This window comes from Anabrus simplex, chromosome X (assembly GCF_040414725.1).
Source record: "Anabrus simplex isolate iqAnaSimp1 chromosome X, ASM4041472v1, whole genome shotgun sequence".
Classification (NCBI taxonomy): domain Eukaryota; kingdom Metazoa; phylum Arthropoda; class Insecta; order Orthoptera; family Tettigoniidae; genus Anabrus; species Anabrus simplex.
Window position 1 is genome coordinate 212,950,650 of NC_090279.1, and position 25,332 is coordinate 212,975,981.

The 25,332-nt window shown below is 39.6% G+C and overlaps 1 pseudogene; it reads left to right on the forward strand.

Moving 5' to 3' along the window:
• Positions 1-24,211: 24,211 nt before the first annotated feature.
• LOC136886927 (5S ribosomal RNA) lies at positions 24,212-24,329 on the forward strand (annotated as a pseudogene).
• Positions 24,330-25,332: the final 1,003 nt, after the last annotated feature.

The following is a 25,332-nucleotide window of genomic DNA, read 5'->3' on the forward strand; positions in this document are numbered from 1 at the left end:
TCGTATAGTCTCCCTCTATTTCTCTTACCGTTCATGACAGAGGCATTATTCTCAGGTAACTTGTCCTGCTCCATTCGCCTCACACTACCCCACCACCGAAACCGGTTTATGCTCAAAGATCCATCTATACAGTTCATTCCTAACTTTAGCCTTTATCTCATCATTCCGAGTACCCTCGTACCATTGTTTCCACTAGCAATCATTCTCGCTACTTTCATGTGTGTTACTTCAAAGTTATGAATTAACTTTCACCTCGGTACAGCATAAAGGGGATTGTAAATAAAGGATACAGATCTCTGCACATGGTTATGAGGGCGTTTAGGGGTTGTAGTAAGGATGTAAGGCTTATACGTCTCTGGTAAGACCCCCAACTAGAGTATGGTTCCAGTGTATGGGACCCTCACCAGGAATACTTGATTCAAGAACTGGACAAATCCAAAGAAAAGCAGCTCGATTTGTTCTGGGTTATTTCCGGCAAAAGAGTAGTGTTACAAAAATGTTGCAAAGTTTGAGCTGGGAAGAATTGAGAGAAAGGAGACGAGCTGCTCGACTAAGTGGTATGTTCCGAGCTGTCAGCGGAGAAATGGCGTGGAATGGCATTAGTAGACGAATAAGTTTGAGTAGCGTCTTTAAAAGTAGGAAAGATCACAATATGAAGATAAAGTTGGAATACAAGAGGACAAATTGGGGCAAATATTCATTTATGTGAAGGGGAGTTAGGGATTGGAATAACTTACCAAGGCAGATGTTCAATAAATTCCCAATGTCATTGCAATCATTTAAGAAAAGACTAGGAAAACAAAAGATAGGGAATCTGCCACCTGGGCGACTGCAGATCAGTAGTGATTGATTGAATGTGAGGTCTGGATTGGACGACGGAGAATTGAGTAAAAAAATTTACGGAAACATTTCACGGTAACTATATGCAATATAAACGAATCTGTATAAAGTTACATATATAAGTTGGTCTGGAAACAGACAAGTGTACAGGTAGTTTCATCTGGGATCCGACTTCTTTCTGTTTTCTACTGTTGATGGCAACTGCGATTTCATTGCCTTAGCTTTCCTGCACCTTGATTATGATGATAGATTGACCCATTTCCAACAATAGGATTACCAAGAAGATCTTCACATTGACTAACAGCTATAAGACTGGAAGCCTTTGACTCAACGAAGTTCACAACGACCTGGATTTCGTACACCTTTTAAAATTTTGTGATAAAGTAAATTCTTGGTCACTGCCAGCCAAAATTGTTGAGTCCTGAAAACCAGTCTCGCAGGAGAGGGAGAAAAATTGTTAGCAGGGCTAATGAAAGCGAACCTGAAAAAAGAGCTAGTCATACGCACGCCCTAGTGGGCTTAAATCAATAATGGAATAATAGACTGACCAGAATTTGAAGATTATCAGCAATCTAAACTCGCAACATCCCCAAAGCCCAAAAACAGATTGGATTCCTAAAGTGAGCACTGGAGAAAGTAAAGGTCTAAGAGTAGAGGGGAAGATACCATAGTCTTTAATTAAGATCCAGCCCCAGTATTTGCCTGGTGTGAAAATGGAAAACCACGGAAAGCATCTGCAGCGCAGATTCTTGCTCTCAGCTTGTGGCAATCCGGAACTGGGGGAGGGGAGTAGTCTATTCTGTTCCACTCATTGATCTCAAAGGATTTTCCTCTTTGAAAGAAATAAAGCTCTTGGCATTCGTCAATGGTGGAAACGCTTTCATAGAGCGATGTCTAATTCTCAATAAGTCGCGGGGGGTGTTGGTAGTAACCCATGTGCTCTTTTTCAGCTGTATTTAGTGGCCAATGTTAGCTAGCCTCTTGTAACCTCCAGAGAAACATTGATCTAGGAGCCTGCGGGGCCGTCATTGAATATATACAGTTATTACAGGAGACAGGATTTCTAGGCAGTATTAGAATGCAAACCTGCTGAAGCGAGAAACAAGTATACTACAGCCTGCACAACGATTATGCCGTGTGTTTCGTATAAACATTAGGGGCACGTCCCATCGGAAACTCTAGATAGCCTGCACAAGGGTTATACTGTGTGTTTTGCAAAAATATTAGGGGCACGGACCTTCGAAACCCCTAGAATTTATGTTACTGCCGTTACATTACGTAAGAGTGGGCTAGACGACATTTCCAAATAACCAAATTATATTTGCATTCTAATCTGTTACTACAAAAAAAAAGTCCCGAGTCGAATTATTGCTGCTAAGAAAGAGCTATTAAGTTTTTAAAAGTATCTACTTTTTCTCAGTTGAATGATTTGGTTCAACTCTTGCGCATAGAGTACATCATTGACGAGTACAATTGTAGGCACTTTCAGCTGTAATTTTTATTTTTTTTAGAGTGTACAAGAATATCGTCCATTCGTTTAATCCCTTTATTTCGTGTATTTGTTCATCAACACTTCGGTCAAAATTCCTCTGTTTCACGGACACATTTCATACATTTGTTAGGAAACAATTGTTAAAGATAAATTACCATGTTTTTGTGAGATTTCTGAACGCGTTCGGAAGTGACCGTCTCTTGTTTTTTCCGCGCTCAGAGCGGTATATGATTTTGTCACGCATGGTTGCCATCATTACAGGAGACTTCGTTCAGTAAGATGCAACAGAGCGTTGTTATAATGAATAGGATAAAGTCATTATCATAGACTTAATTTGAAAGTATGCGGATGTGCTTGAAGAATAAAAGGAAAATGTGAAAATTGATACACATCTTGAATGATTTTCGGGCATTTATTTACTGCGGGCTCTAGACGTCTCCGAGCCCAATGGAGAACGAGAGAAACACCTGTGTACAGAATGAACAACAACACTCTCACCAAAGGGTTATTAATATTCTTCCCATTAACACACGGAGGGTTGTCAATCACGCAAGAATAGCAAAGGGCTAGGATTGTGAATGTAGTGGTCGTGGCCCAGCACTTTCCTCATGTGAAAATGGGGAAAATCCTCTTGACAGCTGCTGATGGTGTGTTTGGAACCCACCATCTCCTTACAGAACAGTAAACTCGAAGAATTATAAGACAAACTCCCTAGGAGAAGCAAAGGAGGACCTAAAAGAATATCACAAGAGACATCACAAGAAATCGTAGAGTTTTAAGATCATTAGTAATTAATACAGGTTGTAATTCAAACACACTAAAGCAAATAACAAGTATATTTTACCCAGACAACAGTTCTGCTATGAGATTTGCATTAACATTAGGGTCCCGGTCCATTAGAACCCCTACAATTTATGTTAATCTCGCTACATTATGGAAGAGCGGGTAGACGACAGTTCCTTCCAGGTAAGTTGGTTTGTATTGTAACCTATTACTGCCTAAACATCCGGACTCTTGTAATTAAGCACAAGTGCGCAGAATTCTAAAAAGAAAACTGATTAGAGATGATCAAAATCTAAGGGATAGACACCAGGTTAACTACTCATCTGCAAACCCGAAAATATAATAACTTTAACAGTCTGCGAATGAAGGAATACACTATTTCTAGGCTTGTTTTGATGTAATCGAACATTAAATTTATAGCTTTTTCTGCATTATTTAAGATTAATTATACAGTCACTCAAGAAAGAAAAAGGATGAGCGCTTGGTATTGTATACATTCATCGCGGGTACCCTTTCTCGGAAACAAGATAGGCCTATATTATTTATTTTCGGCATGCACGTAACAATGAATTATATTTTGATAATAATTCTATAGTCCGAGTGTTTAGGCAGTAACGGGTTAGAATGCAAACCAACTTACCTGGTGGGAAGTGTCCTCTACCCGCTCTTCTGTAATGTAGGGAGAGCAACATAAATTGTAGGGGTTCTAATAAGCCAGACTCCTACTCTTTATGCAAATCCCGTAGCAGCAATTTGTGCGGGTAGAGTATGCTTGTTATTTGATTTAGAATGTTTGCATTCTAACCTAAATATCCGGGCTCCAAATTTAGCGGAAAGTGTGATAACATATTAAATGCGAGGATCATACAATACAATTATTTTAGGGAGACTTTAATCTGTGAAATCTCAAACTCTAAATGACCTATCGACCGAAGTCTTACATTGTTTACATTTTCCTACCATGGCTCACCTAACATGTGTGAAGGTGAGTCAACTCTAGCGACAAGTTTAAGAATTACAGATTAAAGTGAAATTAGCTGAGAAATGTCCTCGAACTTTGTCCTTCTCTGCTGTGAGTAGAATGACGTCACTTGTCGAAACAGGAGAGCCATTGAATTAAAAGTTATCGACTGACGCGTTGAGCGCTTCTCCCTCTTGGTGCGAACGGGAGGGGGCCTTGTTACCGCTGCCTGTTACAGTACACAGGTGGACATGGCTCTGGCCGCACTCAGGGAAGTACTTCTCGCCACCCTGCTTCTCGCGTGCCTGCATGCAGCCTACACATACCACACGGGACACAGGAATCCGGTGAGTACTACGTAAAATTTCCACCCATGAAAAATAGTGTCTGAACCAAACAGCGAGTTTTCTAAACAAGGTAAGTCTCAATTTACATTTTTTGTGCAATCGCTAATTCTTTCTTCATGTGACGTTTGTACATTTACCCATAGCCATTTAGGGCTGTAAAGCTGTATTATCGGCGATGGTATAGCAATTGTTATTACGTTAATAATAGTAATAATAATTAGACAATTATTCAACCACTAGGAATAAATCAGGTAGTAAGGAAAAAACTGCTGCTAAACTGCAAACAATTTTAAAATTGCCTGGAACAGATACAACAAAAATAAGTATTAAAAATGCAAGATTGCGACACTACAACGTAGTCATCAAACCAGACGTAATTAATGCATCCAAAACCCTGATAACTGGCAACAGGTCAGAGATGAAAACACCTGGCGCGTTGGCCGTATGGTTAGGGTCGCGCACAGGTGAGCTTGCATTCGGGAGATGGTGGGTTCGAATCCTACTGTCAGTAGCCCTGAAGATGGCTTTCCGTGGTTTCCCATTTTCACACCAGTTAAATGCTGGGGCTGTACCTTAATTAAAGCCACGGTCGCTTCCTTCCCACTCATACCATCGTCGCCACAAGACGTATCTGTGTGACGTAAAGCAAATATTAGGAAATAATTGGATAAAATATATCGAGAAAAAAGAGAAAAAATCCAAGATAAATCCTAGAACTCAAACACGAAACTGTAGTTTGGATTAATAATAAACCATAGGACATTTATTAAATCACAGGAAATAATCACAGGTAGAGTTAGGAATACGCGATTAAAATGCTACGAACTCTTGCACAGAATGGATAACAAGAAGCTGATAAAGAAATTTCTAAATGTAAAAATCGCAACAATTCTTTAGTGAAGAACATCTACCATGAAATGAAATTAGCAAAGGAACCATTCAAGACAGAATAAGATTTGTTTGCTTAGTAAGCAAACACAATTGTAGAGAAACCTCAAAGGAAACATAGAGGATGGACAGAAGGAAGCAGGGAGGAACTCGGTAAACGAATTAGGAAATACTAGGAAGATAAGAGGTATCATTGTACTAAAGAAGTTAAAAGCTCTCCTTAGTTGGGCATAAAAGTCAATAGTAATAATAATAATGATAATAATAATTAGTGCGCGGATATTTAGGTTGTAATAGGTTGGAATGCAAACATACTAAAGCAAATAACAAGTATACTTTACCAGGACAACAGTTCTGCACTATGATTCGCATAAATATTAGGGTCCCAGCCTAGTGGAACCCCCTGCAAATTATGTTACTCTCGCTACACTACCGAAGAGCGGGTAGAGGACAGTTCCTAGCAGGTAAGTTGGTTTGCATTCTAACCTATTACTGCCTAAACATCCGGACTCTAATACTACTACTACTACTACTACTACTACTACTACTACTACTACTACTAATAACAATAATAATAATAATAATAATTTTTGATCTTCATGACAGACTGTGCTGAAAGCCTGGATAGAAAAGAAGAACAAAGGAGTATGATATAAAAATAATTGGAAACAGGTGGATCTATTCAAGTATTTACGGTGTGTATTATTCCAGGATCCTAGTTCAGTGAGCTCGCGGTTGCTATCAACATATTCTGCAAGAAAGAAGTCACCACTCGGACAAAACTATCCTTACACAGGTTTATATTCAGAACTATTTTTGTTGTACGGGAGTGAAATCTGTGATGTTCTTACTCCTAAATTTTTTGTGTAACTGTTCGGTTGTTCGATCTGATGAAGCTAATCTTGATGTATAAACAATCTCAATAAGAAAACATATGGTAACAGAAACAACATAATTTAAATAGAATAACATGTTTCGTACTTAAAAGGACATCATCAGAGTCCATCAAATCAGATGCCATTGACAGAGCAACGGTTTTTCAGGCATCTCCCATTATACGCTGGAGTGGAAAGAAAGCAGGACTGAATGAAGACAAGTTCCGGATTTCAGGTTCCTAAGTACTGAAACAGAAATTAAACAAATATTTCAGCGTGATATGATAGAAACTGATGATGTTCTTATAAGAACGAAACATATCATTCTATTTTAGTTAATTTGTTTCCTTTTCAGATAGTTTAACAATTTATTGCTCAAAATTAGTTCCGGCAGCCTGAAGAGTCGGAAATGAAAAGAGACATTAAAGTAGGAAGAATCAGTGCTAATACAAACAGATGGGAACAATGGTAGGAGGGCATTCGGACCGACGAGATAAAGGTTAAGTTAGGAGTTAACTGTATGGATGAAACTGTTCGCGTAAACCGGCTTCGGTTTAGGTAGTGGGGTCATGTAAGGGAATGGAGGGTAAGAGGAGAAGAGGTACATCTGGGCCACTGTCGGTTTTCAAACATTTAATGAGAAGAGATGTGGAAGTAAGCGAGCCCACAGAGCAAACTCAGGAGCTGATTAGTTAACTTACAGAGACTTGCAGACCAAACACGAAAACAATCTGTAATGAAGATGACTTGCGGTTTGGGTCATCAGACCATATACTGGTTTGATGCAGCTCTCCCTGCCACTCTATCCTGTGCTAACCTTACAATTTCTTCGTAAATTATACATCTACTTCAATCTGCTTGTCACACCTTGGTCTACCCCTACCGTTCTTACCGGCTACACTTCCCTCAAAATCCAACTGCACGAGTCCTGGGTGTCGTAAGATGTGTCTTGTTATTCTATTTCTAATTCTGGTCAAATTTCGCCAAACAATTCTCCTTTCACCAATACGATTTAGTGCCTCTTGATTAGCGATTCAGTACCGGTAATAATAATAATAATAATAATAATAATAATAATAATAATAATAATAATAATAATAATAATAATAATAATAATAATAATAATAATAATAATAATAATGTAGTGATTAGTGTGATTAGCTGTCACCCCCGGAGGCCCGGTTTCGATTCCAGGCTCTGCCACGAAATTTGAAAAGTGGTACGAGGGCTGGAACGGGGTCCACTCAGCCTCGGGAGGTCAACTGAGTAGAGGGGGGTTCGATTCCCACCTCAGCCATCCTCGAAATGGTTTTCTGTGGTTTCCTACTTCTCCTCCAGGCAAATGCCGGGATGGTACCTAACTTAAGAACACGGCCGCTTCCTTCCCCCTTCCTTGTCTATCCCTTCCAATCTTCCCCCGCAAGGCCCCTGTTCAGTTGTATCCCCCGACCCAGAGCCTGAAGCTCCAGGACACTGCCCTTGAGGCGGTAGAGGTGGGTTCCCTCGTTGAATACGAGGGAAAACCGACCCTGGAGGGTAAACAGATTAATAATAATAATAATAATAATAATAATAATAATAATAATAATAATAATAATAATAATAATAATAATAATTGCATTATGTAGCAATAACTACTTTTACAATTTCCGAGGTGCCAGAATTTAGTCGCGCAGAAGTTCTATTACGTGCCTCTTAATCTACCGATACGAGGCTGATCATTTTGAGCACCTTCAAGAACCAAAGGACTGAGCCAGGGTGGAATCTGCCAAGTTGGGTTCACAAAGCCAGCGCCTCAATCGTGTGAGCAACTCAGCCCACCTCGCGATTCGATCTATTCATCTCATATTCAGGATTGTCCGACTCGTTGGCCTTCTGTTCACAGGGTCCCGGGTTCGATTCCCGGCCGGGTCGGGGATTTTAACCTTAATTGGTTAATTCCAATGGCACGGGGGCTGTGTGCATGTGTTCTCTTCATCATCATTTCATCCTCATCATGACGCGCAGGTCGCCTACGGGAGTCAAATAGAAAACCTGCGCCTGGCGAGCCGAACCCGTTCTGGGATATCCCGGCACTAAAAGCCATACGACATTTTATTTTTTTCATCGTCCATATTTCACTTCCATACAATGCCACGTTCCAGATGAGAGTTTTCAAAACACATCTTTCTAATTCTTTTATCAATATTCGGAGTGAGCAAATTTATTTTCGTAAGAAAGGCCTTCCTTGCTTGTGCTAGCCTGCATTTTATGTCCTCCATACTTCTGCCAACGTTAGTTATTTTACTACACAAGTAACAATATTCTTCTAATTCCTTTACGACTTCATTTCCTAATCTAATATTTGCTGGCCTCTCATCACTGTGCGTTACAATATGTGACCGAGGCAGAGCTGAGTACTAAAAGTCCTCTCACAGATGAAACATAAGAACAGACGAACACCATTGTTACGGACCTGCTTACAAGCTGAACGCCAGAATAGTCGTCTCCCACTATGATCAGCAAACGCACTTAAGCCATCTCTCACCCTACACGTGCGACAGTGGAATAGCCTACTATCATTATGACTACCAATGTTTCTCCTAAGAAAAACGACCGCTTAAATGCATTCCCACAATTAGAACAACCACGCTATGTGTAACGCTACGCGACCCATGAGAGGATTTAACAAAAGGAGCTCCAGAGGAGTTTTAAAAGAGGTCCTACAAACGGAGCGGAAGTCGATCCCCACTATGACTGCTAGTGACTGTTTGAAAATGACTATCTGACTGTGTATATTGTTATTCTATGGAATGTAATTACCTATGTAGAATAATGGACTCTGTTATGGAGGGTAAGAGAAGTAGAGGTAGAAAAAGGGGACGATGGTTAGACTCGGTTTCTAACGATTTAAACATAAGAGGTATAGAACTAAATGAGGCCACAACACTAGTAGTTGCAAATCGAGGATTGTGGCGAAGTTTAGTAAATTCACAGAGACTTGCAGACTGAACGCTGAAAGGCATAGCAGTCTATAATGATAATGTATGTATGTATGTATGTATGTATGTATGTATGTAATCTAATCGTTGTGTATTAATGTGTGTATGGCAATTGGCTGCAATAAATTATATGCATATTTCCTGCATCACCTGAGTGCACTGCACTCTGTTACTTTTGTTTCAGATCTATTTATTTACATCTTGTACAGCTCTTAAAAATCTTAAAAACACCATTAAGCAAATTCTACAGAGAAATATATAGTAACAATTTATCGGAAAATCTCAGAGATTTGATTTTTCTCCTTTGATTGTTATTTCTTTTCCAAATTTTCCTTGAGTTTCACTTCCCCCTGTTGTTGTATATAAACACTGACAAAGAGAAGGGACATGTATGTATGTATGTAATAATTAGAGCCCAGATGTTTACGACCTAAAATGATTAAAATATGAAAAAAAATATGACTTCCAAAATTTCGGTATTATTTTCGAATCTTCAAAATCTTGCCGCTGTTTAAATTATCATTATAATGAAAATATAATTTTAAAATCTAGAACATTAAATATTATTATTATTATTATTATTATTATTATTATTATTATTATTATTATTATTATTATTATTATTATTCTTGCATTCCGGACTTCTAAGGACCACGTTACAATTTCAATTCTTCCTCCTTAGTTGTTCTTTCCTTTTCTTCCAGTATTCCTTCATTGTTTCACTGTGCTTCTTTTTCCTGTCCACTTTGTGCCTGTTTTCTTTTCCTTCCTCCCTTGGAATCCTTCCATTTGTAAGACTTTCTTCCTAAAAATCTTTCTTTGCATATAATTCTTCTTCTCGTATGTTGTTCCTTTCCAGGTCTTTCTTGACTTCTTGAATCCAGGTGGTAGTTGATTTCTTTTCCCAAAGGTACTTGAACATTCGTTTAGTTAGTCTATTGTCATCCATTCTGTAAATGTGTCCAAGAAATAGCAATCGCCTTTTTCTTATTGTGTTCACCGGGCAAGTTGGCCGTGCGGTTAGAGGCGCGCAGCTGAGAGCTTGCATCCTGGAGATAGTGGGTTCGAATCCCACTGTCGGCAGCCCTGAAGATGCTTTTCCGTGGTTTCCCATTTTCACTCCAGGCAAATGCTGGGGCTGTACCTTAATTAAGGCCACACCGCTTCCTTCCAACTCCTAGGCCTTTCCTATCCCATCGTCACCATGAGACCTATCTGTGTCGGTGCGACGTAAAGCAAATAGCAAAAAAAAAAAAATTCTTATTGTTTCTGATATGTTTTCTATGTTCTGGTAAATTTCATTGTTATTTGTTAATTTCCAAAACTCTGCAGTTCTTAGAGGACCTAATATTTTCCTTATAATTCTTCGTTCTAATATTTCTAACTTATCAAGCTTGTAGTTCAGTGCTAGAAATTCGCTGGCATACAGGCATTCTGGTTTCACTACTGTGTTCTAGTGCTTTAATTTAAGTTTTCTTGATAAGCACTTTTTGTTGTAAGTATTCTCAGTTATACCGTAAGCTCTTTCCATCTTTTGTATCCTCTCCTCTATAGCAGATTTTTCTAAACCATTTTCTTGAATTGTCTCACCAAAATATTTGGTTTCTTTACCTTTTCTATTTGACCAATATCCGCAACTAAAAACTTTGGGACACTTTTTATATTCGTCAAAAATTTTGTTTTTCAAGGAGGTTGAGTTGCATTGCTGCATCTGTAAGGCTTTCTGAAAGTACGGCAAAGTCATCTGCAAATGCTAGGCAATGCGACACCTCTGTTCTTCTTCCCCAGCATGAGTGGCAATATTTTGGATTCTTTCAGTTTTTCATTCCAAATTTTTACAATTTTCTCCATGACACAATTGAAAAGGAGTGGAGATAAACCATCGCCCTGCCTGACAACTGTATTTATTTTGAAAGGTCGAGATGTTTCACCCATAAATTTTACTTTCGAGATAGCGTCTGTAAGTGTTTCACGAATTAGGTTTGCGAATTTAGTTTTAACTCCAAATTCACGGATTACTTTATCTAGGGCTTCCCTATCAACAGAGTCAAAAGCTTTTTTAATGTCAATAAATGTTACAACTATGTCTTTGGAGTTTATTAATCTGTGTCGAATTATAGATTTCAGGTTGAAAATCTGTTCGGAGCAAGGTATTCCCTTTCTAAATTCACCTTGATATTCGCCCAATTGACTGTCCAGTGTCCATTTTACTCTGTTTAGTAGTATTGTTGAGAATATCTTGTAAGCAATTGGCAAGAGAGATATACTTCTGTTGTTGTTGACATCTTGCTTGTTACCCTTCTTGTGTAATGGGTGTATTAGAGCCACTTTCCAATCCTCTGGGATCTCTTCTATTTCCCAAATTTCTTCAAAGATTATTTGTAGAACCTATAATTTTTGGTTCAGCCCATTTTAAAAGTTCAGCTGTTATGGAGTCTTCCCCACTAGCTTTGTTATTTTTAAGATTTTTTAATGCTTTATTTATTTAATTACTCGAATATGCACAGAATGAAATAAATGTCACATTTTGACGGTCGATCAGGAAGAAATAGAATAGAAAATTACATATATTTTAAATTTTTCAAATGGGTATATTTTTACGCAACATTGTTTTGTAACGGGAAAAAGATCACTCAACATCGCAGGATGTTTTTCGGGCATATCTGAAAAATGTCAAATCATTAGAGTTCAATTGAGGCTGACTATTCTGTCTCTTTCTATATGTCTTGCCCTCCTAATTCATATAAATATATATTTCTAAGGGAGATAATTGTAAGAAATTACAGACAATAATCAGGAGATGTGAAAAATCTGGTTTTGAGGCAACTGAAAGTAGGTATGCGCAAATGGAATAGAAATATAAAAATATGACAAAAATACGAAAATTCACGGGGATATATGACCATAATCTAAAAAATAGCCGGAAAATTACAAAAAAGCGTTAAAAGAGCCAAAATATGACTTTATACGGCCCTTGGAAATCGCACAATTTTAATCACCGTAAATAAAATCAAGCTTAAGTTGTATTTTCCATGGAAATAATATAAAGAGAAAAATGACATGTCATAAATACCCGGGCCTTAGTGATAATGATTATAAAAGTCTGCTTCCTTTGATGAATGATAAGTTTTATGGCGGTCGATTCAGGAAGTCCCAGATTCGGTTCCTGGCTGCGCGTTTGTTTAATTCCTCTAGCTCGTCTTAGGACATCTCTGTTCATTTATGTAGGACATTCCACACTACAAACCAGCACGGAAAAACGCAATGTATCCTTGTAATAGAGCTCGCGTAAGGAAAGTCAATACAAGAACCAACAAAAACTGGGCAGATTAACGCGAGAGAAAAACTTCAATAATTCAGGTAAACAAGTTGAGTCGTGCTGCTCAGATGGAAATAATCTCTCTCTATATAAAGCAGAAAGCCAGTCAGTGTGTTCCTTATACAAATCTCAATCTGAAGCCAATTTTGTATACTTACAAGAAATTTGGATGGCCATCTCCATTTCCACATATTCAGACCCTTTGGCACATTACCATTGGCTAATATAGGCGAAATATAGAATTTGTCATACAAGGACGAGATAAAGCTAATTTTTTTACCTCAGGATACGAAGAACAACTCTTGTTATGTCCCTCGGACACCAAAACCCACGCTTTACGACCTTAAAAACTAACCGTTTCCGAGATATTGGCACCACACTACCCCGCTGAAATGAAATGGCGTATGGTTGTTAGTGCCGGGAGTGTCCGAGGACATGTTCGGCTCACCAGGTATAGGTCTTTCGATTTGACTCCCGTAGGCGACCTGCGCGTCGTCATGAGGATGCAATGATCATGAAGACAACGCATACACCCAGTCCCTCGTGCCAGAGAAATTAACCCGCGAGTGGTCGCTAGCCAAAATGTAACGTGAGTGGTCGCGCGTGAGACTTTGTCTCACATTAAAATAAATATGATATTTTTCGCAGTTTTTGGGGCGTAGGCTGAAATTTACTACTGAAATGAAACGAAATTCTACCTTATATACATTTTAGATAAATGAAATGAAATGAACTGGCGTATGGCTTTTAGTGCCGGGAGTGTCCGAGGACAAGTTCAGCTCGCCAGATGCAGGTCTTTCGATTTGACTCCTATAGGCGACCTGCGCGTCGTTATGAGCATGAAATGATGAATACGACACATACACCCAGCTCCCGCGCCAGCGAAATTAACCAATTAAAGTTAAAATTCCCGACGCTGCCGGGAATCGAACCCGGGATCCCTGTGACCAAAGGCCAGCACGCTAACCATTTATCCATGGAGCCAGACATATTTTAGATAAAAATGAAATGATAAGCTGTTTATTACAGACATAAATTACTACTCAAAATAATATATGCAATGTACATAAAAATATCTTCCGTCCTGCAGTTGTAAAAAAATAAAATCTCACACATGCATTCTATCTAGTAATATTTACGTTCAAAGCAAGGTTTCTGAACACAGTAACATTTTCAAAAAACAAGAAGTGCTCATAATACAAATACTAGCGCGTACAACAGGAGTAACTTTCCCGCTCTACTTCAACATAACACCAACGTCATTAGTCGCGCGATGAGAGGAAGTCTCACACAGCGCGCACGGACACATAGGAACCTTTGTTCTGACTAGGGGAGGGGGTGCTTACCTTCAAAATGTGAATCACTGTACTCACGACAGTTATAAACTCAGCTAGAAGAGGAAACAGTCACCTCCCTTTCATCACTGTAAAGTAATATCACAATTAAAAGTAATGTGAGAGAAAATCTCCTATAGCGACCACTCGCGGGTTAACCAATGATGGTTAAAATTCTCGAACCTGCCTGAAATCGAACCCGTGAACCCTGTAACCAAAGGCCAGCACGCTAACCATTTAGCTATGGAGCCCGACATTAACCCCGTTGCAGGGTGAAGAAATAACCGGCCGTAATGATGGCAACGTCAGCTCAAGTAGAATATAAGCGTGGTGTCTGAAGTAGCACGCCGTGACAGAAAGCAAAGACAAGGAGAGGTTCTGTGCAAACTCATAGCATATTTCTTGTTTCTGGTAACATTCCGACACTCTTATCGCGATAATGATTGTGAATAGCTTTCGCTGTCTACAAGTCCGAGAAACAGAGTAATATCTATATAAATAAATTTGAAGGGGGTCCTCTGTCTGTAATTTCGTTTGATTTGCCAGTTTTTCAGATATTTATCCGCTTTAGGTCAACTCAATACCATATCTGTGGTTTCTATATTTCGTGTCTGTTTGTTCCACCATCACGGCTGAAAGGATGGATAGATCTGGACCGAACGTCACATTTAGAGTATACTGATGCCGGAGAAGGTTTTGATATGCAAATAATTTTAAAATATTTGAATAGACGGGTGGTTTATAGGAAAACCAGAACAGTTTTCCTCCATGTTATCGTATACTATTGATTTTCTCTAAAATATGTGGACTGTATGTAAAACGTCTCTTCATTATAAACAACTTTTGTTATGTTCATAATTTAGCTTACTCTTCAAATGACGCAGAAAATTACTGTTTTCTGCGGGTATCATGGTCTGTGTTGAGTGACCGCAGACCGCCAACGAACCTATAGGTTACTATGGAAACGTCTCTGACTTCTTGCCAGCAGGGAAGTAAGGTATTGCTATTTTTCGTCATCATTTCTGTAAACACGTGGTTGTTCCTTGCGTAGATAGCAAGAGAAACGTCAATCGGCCTTTCTGTGGGATATTGGTGGAATATCGTTGGAGGTAATAACCGTCCTCTAATACTTTAAGTAATAACACCATAAATCATCTTCTTATCTGTTTACCTAAGAAACCCTGCGCCTAAATTTCTCGTCTGTTACCGCTTTCCTACATCCGTAACTCATACCATCATAATTTATTGAGGGCCATTTGATTTTTCAATACATCCACTTGGTATTTACATATTTATCCTATCCGGCTATCCTCCGTTACAATTCTATTTCCTTTTAATTTCTTTTTAACTCTATAACTTTCTCCCTTAATTACTCCGCATGCATGTGAGTGATAATCCCGGAATCTGAACACTCTTTTCTTTGAGGAATAATTACAAGTTGTTCAAATTTATAACTTTTGGCCGCGGAATATATCTAAATATGGATGCATTTTAATGTCGGCACGGACTTTCTTTTCGGTATAATTGGTGACTAAACGGTAAGTCGTATTACAGAACAGACAGCACAGATCAACAACTTTTGTCGTGTCCCGATTATTGATATGCCTTTCTCGATTATAATTAAATCCTCCCAACTCGATTAGGAAAAAGGGCCTGTCTTTATAATAAAAATTCTCCATCTCTATTGTGAATGGCAGTTGCCAAGTGAGCCTGTCGTTGTAGTAGAAACTCCCGAACTCGATTGTGATTGCAGTAAGAAATTTGGCCTGCCATTATCCTCAAAGTTTTCCCAATGCCTGCCTTACATCGGGAAAAACGTATGGCGTCCCCCCTTGTTTTGTTTCTAGGGTAGCGCTAATGGGGCATGTAATTTAATATAATCTTACTCACTGCCTTTACAGTAATTTACGGAGAAATGCGTGTACAATGTAGAATACCGTAGCGAATCACGGGTACATTTGCTAGTACCCAGTAAAACTTTGTTTTAGCCTAAGCCATGGCCCTCTTCATGTAACATGAAATAGCGTGCTACTTCAAACATAATCACAGCCAAAGAAATTTCAGTAAAATGTATAAATTATTTCTGTAGAAGTAATACATATTAAATTATACTAGCAGTTTCCCGCTGGCTCCGCCCGCAATGTACAAAGTATGGTGTTGTTCGTTACTATCCTCGCAGATGTATTTGCAAATTTTCGAGTTATTAATGAAATAAATCACATGATCTGCTGTGGTACAACAAAACCCTTGAAAATACATCACACAAAGAAATTGAATTAAACGTTGCATTGAACAACACTACGCGGTGAACTGTTAAAAAGTCCTTCAAAGATCTTCGTCATGGAGACAAATGTACTCATAACGTTTCTCAGAATCAACCAATTTGAATAGTTAAGAGCTGAAATGAAAGAGCTTGATCCACTGAGTGTTCTTATTCCAAAAACAAACTCCATACCAAAGATATGATTGCTTCAAAGAGACAGAAAATTGAAAAATCAAATAATTTGAGGAAGGCGGAAGTTAAGTGATTTATAGTACCTGATGACAAATCTGTGCTTGAATACCTTTCAGTTAAAAGAAAAATGAAGGAAATTGACCGGATAGAATGGCCAGACTGACTGACTTTAGTTTTCATCAATTTTTTAATATATAGATAGGAGCTTTATTATGTGTTCTCGCAGTTTATAGAAGAAGTTGTCTCATCAGACGTGTTTCTGTGCTACATCAGACAACTTCATACTGCTCAATTTATTAACTTTCATTCGCTAAAGGCATTGTGTGTTGTTACAATCCATTGCCTCAGCCTATTTTGATTTTCTTCTCTCTGTTAGATCATTCCTACTTCAATTACTTCCATGCGACCGTGTGACATTTAATTTTGAAGTCTGTACAATATAATTTGACAAATAAGGCGAGGAAATTCAGAAAATTAGGAGCCTTTTTATTCGTTATACCAAGCTAAGCCTGGTAGGACGGATAATAATAATAATAATAATAATAATAATAATAATAATAATAATAATAATAATAATAATAATAATAATAATAATAATAATAATAATAATATATCGTATGGCTTTTAGTGTCGGGAGCGTACGAGGACATGCTTGGTTAGCAAGGTGTAGGTCTTTCTGTTTGACTCCCATGGGCGACCTGCGCGTCTGATGTGGGATGATGCTGATGAGGTGGAGAGAGGAAGAAAGTTGGTGTTGGCACGTGGTTTATTCCTGTCCAATAACAGCTATACGTCTCCATCCGACGGACGAATCACCACCAACAGCGTCATATGCTCCCACTCTATATGATCACTGCGGAAAGATTTGGAATCGAATCCAGGCTTTGGCACGTAACCTGGCGATTATAAATTGTATACCTGCCGGTGAACATTCTGATGATGAAATTTTTCCCCGAACGGGAATCGAACAGGCTACCAACGGTATCATACCATATATACATCAATGCGTTAACGATCATGACCACCACGCGGGATAATAATAATAATAATAATAATAATAATAATAATAATAATAATAATAATAATAATAATAATAATAATAATAATAATAATAATAATAATAATAATAATAATAATTTTCCTTCAAAAGGAAAGGGCAAAAGGGGCATGGTTCAGTGAGGTACAGAAAGATCTGCAGGAGACTGGGATCTCGTTTGAAGATATCCAGGAGCGTGACCCACTTAAGACAAAATTCCAAGAACATCAGAGTTTCTAACCGAAGCTGAAAACTGGAAAGGCATGGACGAAAGAGCGAAAAGAGCAACATCTTCTACGAATCAAAGAATACTGGACCAACATTAAAGCTGAAAGAAAACAGTTGAAATGACTTGATCCTTAGGTGGCCGAAACGAAATAATAATAATAATAATAATAATAATAATAATAATAATAATAATAATAATAATAATAATAATAATCCTCAGAAAAATTATAGGAGCTGTCCAAACTGAAAGCGGATGAAAACTTCGGAGTAACAAAGACGTTTACCAGAAGGTGGAAAGAATCTCAGAGACCATGAAGAAGAGGAGGCTGGCGTTTCTTGGACATCTATACAGAATGAACGCAAACAGACTTACCAAACATATATTTGATTACTTCTGGAGAAAACAAAAGACTACTACAGCCTGGATTAAGGAAAGGAAGAAGGTTACAGAAAGGTTAAGCATCTTGGAAGACCAGCTGTTAGAAAGGAATAGGTTTAGGAACACACTGAAGAATTTGGAAGGTGTTCAAGCCGCAGGAAGAATTAGGAAGACCGGAAGAGCCTGGACAGATGAACAACGGAAGCAGGCCAGAGAACGCATGAAGGAGTACTGGACACAGAGAAAACTCCGCACGAAGAGAAAGAAATGAAGTTGTAGCGTGATCCTTAGTGGTCCATTCGCTTGAAAAATTAAAAAAAATAATATCTGTTCCAGGTGAGTCTAATGGCCTTCTGTAATTTTGAGATCGTCTCCTCATTTGCTTCAGCGATTCAAGCCTAGTGGCTGAATTAATTGTCCTAGGAACTTGAACAGAGCACTTATAAAAGACACAGAGAAACAGGAGAGGAAATTATTTGGTCCAGTCTGCTCTAAGCACTCTGAAAAAATCACCGACACCACGAGGAAATGAATACCAGACCAATAAACCATGGAATGAGGAACGACGTGCCCAGATGAAGAGATTTCGGGAGAAAAAAAATCTACATCAGCTAAATAATTCTATCGCGCTCCGCAGTTGGGCAAAACGCTGTAAAAGTTAAATAATCAGTAACAACATCAACACCTGGCAAGTGTCTGTGCGTTTTGGGTCGCGTACTTATCAACTTGCATTCTAGCCCCACTGTCGGCAGCCATGAATAGTGTTTTCCGTGGTTTCCTATTTTCACATCAGGTAAATGCCAGGTAAGGCCAGGGTCGCTTCCTTCCCACTCCAATTCATTTCCTATCCCATCGTCGCCAAAAGACCTATCTGTGTCGGTGTGACTTAAAGTAGTATTTTTATTGTTGCTATTTGCTTTACGTCGCACCGACACAGATAGGTCTCTTTTTTTCCGAAAGTAGATCGTTAGAAAAAATATTAATATCAACAACATTGAAGTTATATGTGTTTCTCATTAACACGGGAAGGAATGCTGAATGATTCCATCAGGAAACGAGTAAGGGATCTCCATGTTTCTTATGGTGACAATAACGCCTAGGGTTTGGAATTTTATGACCTAAAGAAGTACAAAATACACAAGCAAGTACGCCCTAAAAACTAGCTAGATATGTCATAAAAACGATAAAATATGAATTATGAATTAGGGACGGATAGCAAGTATGAGAGTATTACTAACATTAAAAATCTTAAGTGCCAAAACGTGATCAGCGATAAAACACGAGACACAGTTAATCACACAAACTGAGAGAGAGAGCTACAGAACGGTAAATCATTCAACTTCATTCCGTGTCATCACCTTAAGGTGCTGTCCTCACTCGCTTTTCCTAAAAAAAAGCCCATGCTTCTGGCTCTTCAGGCAAGAAACTCAATGTTGAAACCTCCTAGGTACATGAGCTACGAGTTTTAGGTAAATAAAATATAATAAGTAAAGCCTGGATTTTTATGCAGTAACAGGTTAGACTGTAAACTAATTTGGTTAGTAGGAAGTATGGGCCACACGCTCTTCTACAATGTAGCAAGAGTAACATAAATTATAGGGGTTCTGATGAGCCGTACCCCTAATGTTTATGCAAACCCCATACCATAAACGTTGTGAAGGTAGATTGTACTTTTTAGGCGCTTCAGAAAGTTTGCATTCTAACCTATTAATGCATAAAAATCCGGGCTCTAATAATAAGGTATGAGAATATATCCTTTATTTATTCCTAAATAATTACAATCATTTTCCTTATCATTGTTATACGGGAGGTTAGATTACCAGTTTGCGAATCCGCGTCCGGAAGTCGTAAGATTTAAGAAACGAGATTTCCACTTCCGGAGGTGCACATGGGTCTGAGGTTCACTCAGTCTACACCAAAAACGAGTACCAGGTTAATTCCTGGTGGCTAAGATGGCCGGGCGTAGAGCTAACCACTCGACCCCATCAAGTGCTGACTGGAAGCCTTTACTTTCCACCCCTCGTTTATGGGCTGTACAGAGATGACTTTGCTTTGCTTTGTAGAATGGGGACCTCTACTTTATCTGCTAAGACATGTCTTCAATAACCTAAGTTAGAGGACACTGACTAACAGAAAGTTCATTCATTCTTCTTCTCTGTCAGCATTGCACATCACGACCATCGGCATTCTCAGCCTGTCGAGAAGAAATTTCTTTCGAAGGTCGCTCAGCATTTTTAGCACTGGTGAAACTCCTTTCTAAGTCACATGATGCCACAGGAGCGTATTTAAACATAGTCAGTTCACAGCTGCTTAGCTGCGGATTGTCTTCGTCTAACCCAGATCCACTACCGTCTTAAATGGCACTAATTCTCCACATTGTCACAATCAATAAATCACCACTTATCTGCATTTAGGGCAGTTGCCAAGGTGGAAAATTCCGTATCTGTTGTTTTCCTAGCCTTTTCCTAAGTGATTGTAAAAAAATTGGAAATTTATTGAACATCTCCCAAGGTAAGTCATTCCAGTCCCTAACTCCACTTCCTATAAACGAATATTTGCCCCAAAATATCCTCTTGAATTCCAACTCTATTTTCATACTGTAATCTTTCCTACTTTTAAAGATACAATTCAAACTTATTCGTCTGCTAATATCATTCCACGCCATCTCTCCACTAACAGCTCGGAACAAACCGCTTAGTCGAGCAGCTCGTCTCCTTTCCCCCAAGTGTTACCAGCAGAGATTTTGCAACATTTTTGTAACTCTATTCCTTCTTCGGAAATGGCCCAGAATAATTCGAGCTGCTTTTCATTGGATATTTTCCACTTCTTGAATAAAGCAATCCTGGTGCGGGTCCTATACAGTGGAAGCACACTCTGGTTGGTGTCTTACAAGAGACTTATATGCCCTTTATTTGCCCTCTCCTTTACATCATTACTATAACCGCTAAATACCCTCATTCGTACTCAGTACCTTCCTAAGTTTGTTCTTCACCGTAACTGACACTCTACATCCTGCTTGTTCAACTTTGGATACCATATAATTTACTATTCCTAAACTCTCACGTCATTCTACTTTTTGCCAGTGGCTTTACGTCGCACGGACACAGATAAGTATTATGGCGACTACGGGATAAGAAAGGCCTAGGAGTTTGAAGGAAGCCGTCGTGGCTTTAATTAAGCTCACAGCCGTCCGTTTCTAACTGCACGGCCAACTCGCCCGGCGGCACGTCATTCTAAACTAACAGTTTCTGGGCGAGGATTAATTTTCGACAAATCTCTAGACTTTGAAGTAATATATACTAATTTTCCACACAAATAATTGGAAAACAGCTCCTGTGCAATTTTCATTGTCGATGCTTCACTACTGTCGAAAGCAGAAACAATTCCTTGAACAGTCCTGGTTATCCGTATTTGCCACCGATCTGCGAAGAGATAGGTGGTGAGAAATGTACTGATACCGGTGCGCTTAATTGCGCTCCTCACTCGCTCTGGAATAATTGTAGTAACTGATGATTTTAAAGATTTTTAAAAGGGGAAATAATTATTAGTTGTATGGGTGGTTAATTTATGTGTACAAAATTAAATTTGTATTCCAGTATACATATGTGTGTGTGTGTGTATGATCAGGGCAACGGCCACGCAAGTATGTTGGCTGACAAAGTAATTGTTAGTGGTAGTCCTGGGTGGTCACCCATCCAGGTACTGACCACGCCCAATGTTGCTTTGGTATTGCAACGGGACTCTACCGATGTTGTTTGCAGTGACTGTACGTATTAATTTAGTGTCAGGATTTAGAAATCAGCCTTTTATATAAGCAGCGTTTGTGTGTGTGCCTGCCTCGATTATCTGTTTTCTGGTGTTTCAGGTTTGAATGGATTTAACTTGACTTAAAAGCGAAGTTTTTGTGGCTTTTGTGGGAGTAAATTGGTATCTTGGTGAGTGAGCTTGTTGGCTACAGGGTCTCGGCTACTAATCCACCCATGTGGTCCTGTGGTGGGAAGGAGGGGAGGGGTTGACTGCAAGGGCGATTTGTAGAAAAACAGGGGGGATGTTAGGGGTCTGGGGTCTTGGAGAACATGGTATTCCGGAGCTGGCGGTATCCTCACCAACCATAGAGATCCCTCAATTCATCCAGTAAACGACGCATCGACAGTGGACCGCCAGTATCCACAGAAAAGCTATGGTTCGCGGGGAGTTTGCGGTTGGGAGTTTTGGAGAATATCACACTCCGGGGCTGTGGGTGGATTTCTCGAACAGTTTCCTAGTCTTCACAGTAGTAGTCATCTGCGATAAGCCACGTTCTCCATGGGGCGAGGTACAGTACTGCCTGAGGAGAAAGAAGAAGCGAAGGCGCCTGATCTCTGAGCTTTGCCTCCCTCAATGGAGTCTTTCACACATATTTTCTTAATGTTTGATATTAACCGGTCAATATCAGAAAAAATATGCCGGAATTCTTCAGCAATTCTCTACAATCCGTGAGCAAGGAGAATTCACTCATTCTGGGTAAAAACCAGATTAGCCATTTTTTAAATCTTTACAATAACCTACTAAGGACAATACTCTCTATATTTTGACACTAACGAGATAAGTTATAACAGTGATGAAATAGCCAAATTTCACCTCAAGATTAATCAAGAATACAAAACAGTCACCAGCAAGAAGCAGATAAGTTGAGTTATTTTGTAATTATTCTAAATATTATTAACTAAGTGGCTTCAATCAGATAAGTAAGTTTGTCTTGTGTGTGTCATATTTTATGTTCTTATTATGGGTGTGGATATTTTTATATTTTAATTGAATTATTGGTAGTGAATTTACACAGCTGCCTTTGTTATGGAGATCTGTTAGTAATGTATCAGTGATAATTGGTGAAAATCAACTCAATTTTAACGTTTTCACTACGTTCATACCTTGTACGTTCCTTTTGCGATTTGTTATATTTAAATATCAGCTGTTTATAGCCCTTAATGGCCATCTAAACGATCCTTTGCAAGTGGGCGTTGCCTCACACTGACACTGTTTGTTTGTCCAACCCTTGTCCCGTTTCTCTACGGCTTGAGGTATGAGGTGAGATGAATCTGTCGTGGGTTTTTTAATGACCGGATGTCCTTCCTACGTCAAGCTCATCAGAGGAGTTAATGAGATGAAGTGAATAACGTGATATATGATAGTTGGAAGGAAGAGAGTGAAACCCGGTGCCGGCACATAGCCTACTCCTGTCGAATAGCACCAAGGGGTCTGCTCAGGGCTTAACGTCCCCATCCGACGGACAAAACACCAACAGCGTCATATGTCCTCACCCCAGATGAGTACTACGGAGATGTTTGGAATTTAATTAAGGCTTTTGACACGAAATCTGTGTTTGATTAGAAGTTGTATACAACCGCCTGTCCTACCCTGCCGCCCAACATTCTGAAGGTGAAAATATTTTCAACCAATGGGTCTCGAACCTGCTAACCTAATTGTCCGACAGTTTAGACCAGGGCCTCTCAAACGTCCAGCGGCGCAGAGTTCCTGTGCACAATGCATCGGTCCTTCTCGGCTCGGCTCGGACCAACGCTTCGTCTCTGAGCTACTCGGCTAAGCTCGGCTCAACTCGGCTCAACTCAGCTCGGATTTGGAGCGTTACGGAGCAAGTGAGGAAGAGGGAGACATGGGGAGCGAGCGAGACAGGCGTGCGGAAAGAGAGAGACAACGCTATTGCTCCAAATCGAGGAGTGGGGGTCTGCACTGTGGTCAACCAAACGAAGTCGTCTTTTGCACCGTGCGCAGTGCATGCACCAGGCACATGCACCCTGAGAGGCCCTGGTTTAGACTTCAACACCTTAACGACCATGGCCAAAAGGCCTCATTGACACAATTCTCACACAAAGAAGTTTTGTTTTTCGTAGATTCACCAAGACATGGCGGTAGCAACATGAAGACTATACTATATCCACAGGTAGTACGTAAAATAGTACCTGTGTATCGTAGACTTGCTCCGAAAGAGCTTTTAGAGCACTGGACTGTAGGTAAAACACAGAATGCCACATTGCATAGTTTAATTTGGGCCCGTATACAGGGTTTGTGTCAAAGAAAAACTGGAGACTGCTGTAACATCAGCAATTGCTGAATTCAGCGTGGGTTGTGAAGAAAGTGTTAGCAGCTCAGGACAGAAAATAAGTGTAATGAGGGGTAAATGTAGACTTGACCACAGTGGGGAGTCTGGGCGATTTTGGAAGTACTTTCTCCTTATAGGTCTATTTCTCTTAAAAACACCACTTAACGTATTTAAATAAAGCAACTATGCGTACGCTAACGGTCATAGATGTTGAATACACCGGTTCTTGTCCGATCACCGCAGTTAAGCATCATTGGGCATGGTCAGTACTTGGATGGGTGCCCGTTTGGGAACACCACGTGCCGTTGGCTCAACTCCCTTTAGTCTACCTCTGTGGTGTAGTGGTTAGTGTATGATTAGCTGCCACCCCCAGAGGGCCGGTTTCGATTCCCGGCTCTGCCACGAAATTTGAAAAGTGGTACGAGGGCTGGAACGGGGTCCACTCAGCCTCGGGAGGTCAACTGAGTAGAGGGGGGTTCGATTCCCTTCTCAGCCATCCTGGAAGTGGTTTTCTGTGGTTTCCCATTTCTCCTCCAGGAAAATGCCGGGATGGTACCTAACTTAAGGCTACGGCCGCTTCCTTCCCTCTTCCTTGTCTATCCCTTCCTGTCTTCCCATCTCGTCGCAAGGCCCCTGTTCAGCATAGCAAATGAGGCTGCCTGGGCGAGGTACTGGTCATTCACCCCAGTTGTATCCCCCGACCAATGTCTCACGCTTCAGGACACTGCCCTTGAGGTGGTAAAGGTGGGATCCCTCGCTGAGTCCGAGGAAAAAGCCAACGCTCGAGAGTAAGCAGATTAAGAAAGAAAGAAACACCATTTAACGTATTTAAATAAAGCAACTATGCGTTCAGTTTGCTACTAGCCTCCAGATATAGGTGGAAAGGAGGCGCAACACCGTGATTCAACTGTGCTACCTTGTTAGCGACGCCTCAATCTAAACAAGAATGCTGAAATTACAACTAAATATGATCTCATGTCTCTAAAATGAGCAAAACATGACCAAAACAATATATGGCGGAAATATGCAGTTGTATGCAACATTAAATTGATTTTATCTGCGCCGGAGAACTCACACTTATGTTTCTGCGAAATGAGCCTAAGAGACAAATACAAGTTTTCCTCAATTTCCGAACTTTTGCAATGGCTAATATTTTATACAGTATATAATTTTTGGCTGTATTAATTTCACTCTGGTTTTGTTTTGCAGGAGCCTCGAGATAGCCATAAAAATGTGTGGAACAAGAATGTAAGTCACCATTAACAAACATGTTTCATCTTGAATACAATTATTTCTGTACTAGGTACACTCATG